The sequence below is a fragment of the Camellia sinensis genome, chromosome 10 (assembly GCF_055761805.1).
Source record: "Camellia sinensis isolate YWXY chromosome 10, ASM5576180v1, whole genome shotgun sequence".
NCBI classification, from domain to species: domain Eukaryota; kingdom Viridiplantae; phylum Streptophyta; class Magnoliopsida; order Ericales; family Theaceae; genus Camellia; species Camellia sinensis.
Window position 1 is genome coordinate 171,276,419 of NC_138970.1, and position 7,712 is coordinate 171,284,130.

At 44.9% G+C, this 7,712-nt stretch overlaps 1 long non-coding RNA gene across 1 annotated transcript; it reads left to right on the forward strand.

Moving 5' to 3' along the window:
• Window positions 1-1,817: 1,817 nt before the first annotated feature.
• LOC145801543 (uncharacterized) lies at window positions 1,818-2,358 on the forward strand. Its single transcript, XR_014343152.1, has 2 exons — window positions 1,818-1,914; window positions 1,979-2,358. It is a non-coding gene; the product is annotated as an uncharacterized LOC145801543 (long non-coding RNA).
• The last annotated feature ends 5,354 nt before the right edge of the window (window positions 2,359-7,712 follow it).

Here is a 7,712-nt window from a genome sequence, read left to right on the forward strand (position 1 = left end):
GCCAGGCCCTGTTCTAACTAAGCTTCGTCAACAACGTCTGGCAAGTCATTAAGCCACCCAGTAGCCTCTGCTGATTCCTCATAACCAAACCAGTTGACTGCCGTGTCTCCTAGATCTTGGTCGTTGAAAAACTGGAGGTTGGCCAAGTCCTCTTCCATAACCGTCAAACCATCTGTCCCCTGCTCAAATCCATCTCCTCGGATCGCACACAGCTCTGCCCTCCCTGGCAATTCAATATTAGGCTCAGACTAGCTTGCTGGCAGAATGTAATCACTCGAATCATAGGCTTCCCCAGCGACACTCCCAGACTACTTAAACCCTGATTGAACAATTCCATCCTCCTCTGAAATCTCCTATGTTCCATCCTTGCCAGTCATCACCATTGGCTCGGGTTGGGTTCTGGAGATGTCCAACATGCACAAAGAGTCAGTGCAGTTAGAAAGGAGCACCTCCGGCTTAGGTAGGTGGGAAGGAGTGATATATATGCTGGGATCGTAAGACACGACTCCAGTCTGGATGAAGTTGATTCTTTTGGGAGTTGGAGCTTGGTTGTGCGGTGGGAGAGGGTTTGTTGTGACATTGGATTTTTCTGGAGGTACAATCACCTGCTTGTCAATGAGGTCTTGAATCTCATGACGCAATCTGAAACATTGGTCAGTGTCGTGACCATGTTGTTGGTGATATGCACAGTATTTTTCCGGGTTATGAGAAGGAGGGAGTGGATTTGGCAATGGCCTCGGCTCCAGGGGCTTTAAGTGCCCTTTCTTGATTAATACCCCTAGAGCCTTGGACAGGGGCATCTACAGTGGGGTGAAGGTTCTTTGGCCTCTGGGTTGGAATCGAGTGGTTTGTGTGTTGCTTCCGGACGCGCCGGAGAAAGGTGTAGCTGCCATGGGTCTTGGAAGGAGAGGGGGAATAGTGGTGACCACGCTTACTTCTGAAGCTCTGGCATTTGTGGCATTGCTGGTGCTTGTGTTGTTGTTGCGGTTGAAAGTTCTTTGGGGTTGCTCTCTATCTTGGTCAATCAGACCCTGTTTCATTGCATCTTCGATTTGTACCCCCATTTCATGTAGATCTGAAAAAGTGGGAAAGGGGAGCACAATCATTTTTTGCATCAGTTTTGGCTGGAGATTGCGCACAATCATCTTGATTTGGTCTTTGTCGGTAGGCCTCAGGGTCATCATTGAAGCCTTCACCCTCCACCGAGTTACGAAATCTGAGAAGCTCTCCTTAGGCTCCTGCCTTGTTGTTTCGAGATCTCGGGTCGTAATCTTGATTTGGGTATTGTAAGAGTGTTGCGCGACAAAGGCCTCGGCCATTTCATCCCAACTCCGCTTGACATCATCCTTTAATTTCGCATACCAGATAGCGGCCACACCCGACAGGGTCCGGCCGAATAGTGAAAGCTTTTGTGGTCTGGTGAGGCCCACTGGCCGTTGTATATCTGAAAATAGCCGGAGATGCACCATGGGGTCTCCAGATCCGTCGAAGCGATCAATTTGCGGCATTTTAAACCTATCTGGCAGCGTCACAGCCACGTTAGTATATCCGTCCTCGATATTCGGGATAGCCTTTACCCCTTGTAGGGATGGCAATTTGAACCCGGCCCGACGGGGACCCGACCCCCCGTCCCCGATAAGAATGGTTTTTCCCCAAAAAATACCCCCGACGGGCCGGGGATGGTATTAAAAAATAAATCCCCGGTGACATTCGGGCCAGGGACGGTGATATATATTTCATCCCCGGCCCGCCCCGCCCCCGCCCCGGTCAGCCCCCCGATTTATATATATATATATATATTATATATATGTTACACTCTCTGATCTCACACTCTCTATTATCTTAATATATTATATTATATTTATATATTATATTAAATATATTTCAACCCCTGTGTTGAATAACTCAGCAGCAGTAAGTCTATCTCTCTCACTCTCTCTTCTCTTCTCTCACTCTCTCTTCTCTTCTCTTCACACAGACACAGACGCAGGAGCCTCCTCCAAGCCACCTCCTCCTCCTCCTCCTCCTCCAGGCCACTACAGCCTCCTCCTCCGCCGCCACGGCAGATCTAATGGAGTGCAGCACATCGTCGATCTCCACCGCCGATCTCCACCGCCGCCCTCCTCCGTCGATATCCTCCTCCGCCGCCCTCATCAGCTCAGATCTGTAAGATCTGTTATTCTTTTTTTTATTTGTTATTATTTTTTGATCTGATGATCTATAATTTTTTTTTTATCTGTAGATGATCTGTAAATTTTTTTTTTGATCTGTTATTTTTTTTATCTGTAGATGATCTGTAAATTTTTTTTTTTGATCTGTTATTTTTTTTTTATCTGTAGATGATCTGTAAATTTTTTTTTTTTTGATCTGTTTTTTTTTTTTTATCTGTAGATGATCTGTAAATTTTTTTTTTTTTGATCTGTTATTTTTTTTGTTGATCTATGTTGATGATGTTGAATGTTGAAACAGAGTTGATGGTGTTGAATGTTGAAACAGATCTGTTTTTTTTTTGATGATCTGTTATTCTTTTTTTTTTTTTTTTTTATCTGTTGATGATGTTGAATGTTGAAAGAGTTGGATCGGGGACTTTTCGGGGTCGGGGAAACCCGATCCCCGTTGGGGACGAGGATGGGGACTGTGACAGGTTCCCCGTCGGGGATCGGCGCCGGGGACGGGAAGTTTTGGCCATCGGGGATCGGGGACGGGGAGGGTGGTCCCCGGCCCCGCCCCGCCCCGTTGCCATTCCTAACCCCTTGTGATTTCTTGAACAACTTCTCAAGCTTGCTCAATTTCAGTGCTGTATGGTCTACTTCTAACTCGAAGAGAGAGTTCGGTTGATTAATAGGCGTAGGTGCCTTAGATAGCTGGGGCAGAATTGGGGGCGGAGTTGGCCTCGTTGGTATGTCCGTATCTGCCTGGACATTTGGTGCCTCCTCGGGTGCCGGGATTCCTGGTGGGGGAGGAACTGGGTGTGAAGCAGATGCTCCGGCTTGTTGTTACAATCTGGCAATTAACTCTGCCTGCTGGGCCATGATCTCGGCCTGTTGTTTGGAAAATTCGTCCCAGCGAACAGCATCCTGCTGCATGGCTCTCATGGTGTCCTGCATCTGACGCATCATTTCCTCAACTCCTGTCGGTCCCGCCATACTGCCCTGATCTGTCTGAACTACTAGCAGGTCTATCTCTATAGCAACAATTGGGATCTCAATCCGACTGTCCACAGATGGGGTAATCCGCTACTCTGGCAACCCTTGCTCAGATACACTGCGCCTTTTCGACCTCCGTCTGATGACTGGGGGTAGAGAGTGAAACACTGGTTGTCCGTCGACCAGATCCTCAGATCGATTGAGTCGGCGACCTCTTGTCCAGAGTGCTTGGGGAATATTTGCCTGGTCTGAAGCAATTGTGCTAAACTACCTAGCAAAAAAGATAAATAAAGCAATAATAAGGAAATAAACGAGCAGACGAACAGACAGCATAACGGCGTAAATAAACACAACACACAGTCGGGTATAATTAACACGCAATTGATACACTGTTCTCAAAGACCGATCATTATTCCCAAATCACTATTCCCAAATCACCGTCCCCGAAGCTGAATCTGATACCCGCAAATAACTGATTCTGAGAATACTGAACTGGTGCCCGCAGGCCCTTGATACCCAGAAATACTGAACTGGTGCCCGCAGGCCTGATGCCCAAACTTGCAAACTGATACATGCATTCGTATAGAGACGCACTCTAAAAGCACATAACAAACAAGTGAGAGCCAAAACACCCCTATGTTAGGGTAAGGTTTCCTTGTCCTATTTTGTCAGGAACTAGGGTTTCACTACGCACACAGCGGTTTCAAACAACCTATAAACGGGTAAGCAAACTGTCCTAATTTGGAATGGTCACTATGGATTCCGAATATGCACTAGGTCGAATGGTCAAAAAGGGTGCCCCGGTAAAACCGGGGTTTGTGTTCCCATACTGGCAGAGCCTGCAACCGGTCAGCCTTACGGCATGCTTTGACAAAGCAAGCCTCCGGCAAACCGTTCAGGAATAACATATGGCAAACACGATGTCCTAGGCGCACCAATGCAAATGCAATGCAAAAAGACACATAAGTATAATCAAAACAAGATATCATGAGTTCGAGTCAAGTTCTCAAATTCCCCAACAGAGTCACCAGAAACTGTAGACGTCCCCGAACGTCCCGGGAGGAAATCCCCCCCGTTTTGTTCATTGGGCTCACTACAGTTCAGGACTTGAAGTCACGGTCCTGTATCTAATCTCGCAGAGTGCAATGCAAGACCGATGAATCATCAAAGAGTCCAAATCCGGCAAATCGTTTTTGAAAACAAATTTTTTGAAAGAAGTACCAAACATGGACTGCTTTGCCAGATACAGAGTCGCCACCTAAATATTTTATTCTGGGAAATTTAGGAAATCCTGACTCGTTGCCTAAGGCCACGTGTCCGTCATCACCAAAGTTGCCTCGGCTCGGGAACTTGGGTACAATTGGGGAAGGTCACTTCGTGAGCACCCCCGCTCGCCCGATCAAAGATCGGCCTCTACTAACCATGATATCGAGTTTTGAAAACACTATGCGTTCTTAATCCGGTTATTAGCCTAGATTTACTACGTGATGCGCACAGCATACAAGTATAGACTGGGTCGCCTGAATTGGAACAAAACATTTCATGTTTGTTTATTTGAAAATGGTTTGATGGTGCTACTCGCAAGTAGGCTAAGACGTGGGTTTGCCACCCTCGGGTGGGCTTAGAAAAAAATGATTTTGCCACTCTCAAGTGGGCTTAAAACTCGCATTTAATGAATTGTCCCAATTCAAATAACCCAACCTTCACCCACAGGCATTCAGGCAGTTATATCATATAAGCAATTAGCCTCATGGTAAGCATGCTATCATGGCAGTCACTCACATACATGCAAGGATGCTAAAGCATAAAACTTACCGAGTACTCCAAGCCAAAACAAAAGCTATGTTAGAAATCAATGCATGATCCTAACTATGCTGAAATGCCTAATGCAACACAAGCAAAATGCAACTAATATAGGCTCAGCTGTTCTAAACATGGCATATGATGATGCTACAGCTAGCACATATTCAATTTAGAATTTGAAATACAAATGCAGTTAGTATGATGCGTCGAGCCCGGTGCATGCAATACAGATGAATGATGCAAACATGCTATCATACTGTATTCTAATTGAAACATGCCCTAATCTAACCATCATAAGCTAGTAAATAAAAGGGAGAAATACGTGAGGTTGGAAAACATACATCACACTCACGCACACTTATTACAACATTGCCCTCGCTCAGAGGGTCCGAAAAAATAATACAGTCCGAATGAATAATACAGTCCGAATAAATAGTACAGTCAGAATAAATACAAAACCCTAATTAATTAACAAATTAATCTAGGAAAGCAGGTAAATTGGCACGCAAATCCATGGACCGCCTCAGCTCTGTTCCAAATGATGAATGATGCATGCTCGAGTTGCCTGGCGCGGAAATCCATTGCGATGCCCCGATTCGCCTCTGTTTGCAATTGTTTTCGGAATATTGCACAACGCTCCAGAAGGCCGCTGATTTCTGATTTACTGCAACAGAGAGCAACAAAGGGGCATGGCAAAGTATTTCACATATGTATGCATGACTACTCTTCAGGGAGTGTAGTCCTCGATCCTCGTGCCACCAATCACACATATTGATGCATGATGGCCGAGGAGTCGAATTGCATGACTCAATATGAGATGAATACACATGAAAACACAACAAGACCTAAACTCCATCATGGGTAATCCGGAGTGTCGACGACAGGGAATTGAGACACGTTCCGTCACTCGGAGTACGAAACGTCCCTCGTTTCCCGTGCTTGGGCTAACTCCTATTCCAAACACAATGCAAATGAGATGGCATACACAATGCGACTAACATACAACCTAGCATACGCAATGCTATGAAATGGCATACACAACACTCGATGTAACATGGCATACATAATGCTCTAACATGCAACCTAGCATGCGCAATGCTATGAATTGAAAAGGCATACACAATGCATGATGGACTTACACCAAAATGAGTGGACCTCAACCACACTCACATCAGTGGCCATTAGATGAAAATGAGATGACCGAAATGCGTGCACACATGCACGCAAGCCGAGGACCGAACCTAAGGCATTAAATGCCACTCTACCAAAGCATGGAAAGGATGAAGCATGGCATTCAAGCATGTAATTTTCAGCACTGAAACATAATGCTAAATGGTCCCGAAACATGGAAATATGACACCCAATGCCTAGAATAAGCCCCGAAACTCAATACTAGGCACATGCATTGAACCACAAGTATACAAAGCAAGCATTATTTGATCATGAAGTCAAAAGACAGAGCCAAGGCAGTCCCAAAACATGCACATTTCTAGTTTAGAGCATGGCCAAAAGATGCTAACATGATGGACTAAAATAGCATGCAACATTGGCCAGCAAGCATGGTTTACATGACACGTATATGAAGCAAATGAGAACTCATCAAACCAGCCAAAAACAGTGAATAAAACATCTCAAAATATGCCCAAATAATCACTGAAATGCAGCCAATGCATGCAAAAAAGAGGGGCTTCTTTGGAAGGCCATTCAAGGGGTTGTTAAGTACATATAAGATAGACACTTAGCATGACCAAACCAACTCTGGAAATGAGTTATGACAGCCCTAAAACTCACAAAATTGGCCCTGAAATCAGTCTAGGAAACATGCAAAGAAAGGCTCCTTTGAAGAGCCTTGGATGTGATCGCTCTACACATGCACTATAGACATAAAATATGATCAAAAGGGACCCGGACAGACCTAAGGCAGACCCTAAAACCCACAAAATTGGTCCCAAAAAGTGACTTCGATGCATGCAAAATAGAGTCCCTTTGGAAAGCCAAAAAGACCCCAAACAAGACAAGGAGAGAGGGGGTCACCCCCCTCTAATTTTGGCCCTCAAAAATGCATCAAAGCCACTAAAAATCCACTAGATTTCAGTGGCTAAGAGGCCAAACCATGGTCAATGCAAGTGCTCTAATGCGTAGCCTTAATCATGAAGAGATGAAGCATGCGTAGGGGGAAGATGACCCCAAACAGAAATGGGACCTTAACAAAACTTGAAGAGGATATCAAAAAAAGACTTTTTCCAGTTTATAGAAAATCTCAAAAATGCTCACAAGTAAGGCGAAAATAGGATGCAAAAATAGCCCTAAAAGAGAGATAGAAGATAAGGGGAAGTAAATGACCTCAAACAGCAAAGTTCCCTTAAACGAAGTTTAAGAGGGGATCAAAATAAGACACTTTACAGTTTGGGTCGAAGCCCAGAAATGCTTGCAAATAAGGCTAACCAATCATGCAAAAAAATGTGAGTTTAGGGGAAATAGGCACTTACCCTTGAAGAGCCGACCTCCAGCAGCTTTTGGACCAAGTTGGTGAGCTTTCAACATCTGCAAATGACTTCCAAGGTGCTAGAATGGATGATGGAGGTGTGGTGCTAAGGGTTGTAGTGCAAATGGACCAAGAAAATGAGGGTTTTGGAGCTTAGAATAATGACAATGGAGGAGGGAGGTTATAAGCCTTAAGCAATTTTGTTCAACCCCTCAACAAGAAGCCAAGCCTCTCCTTTATAGAGGAGAAGCTTCAAAATATCCAAAAAGGTCCCAAGT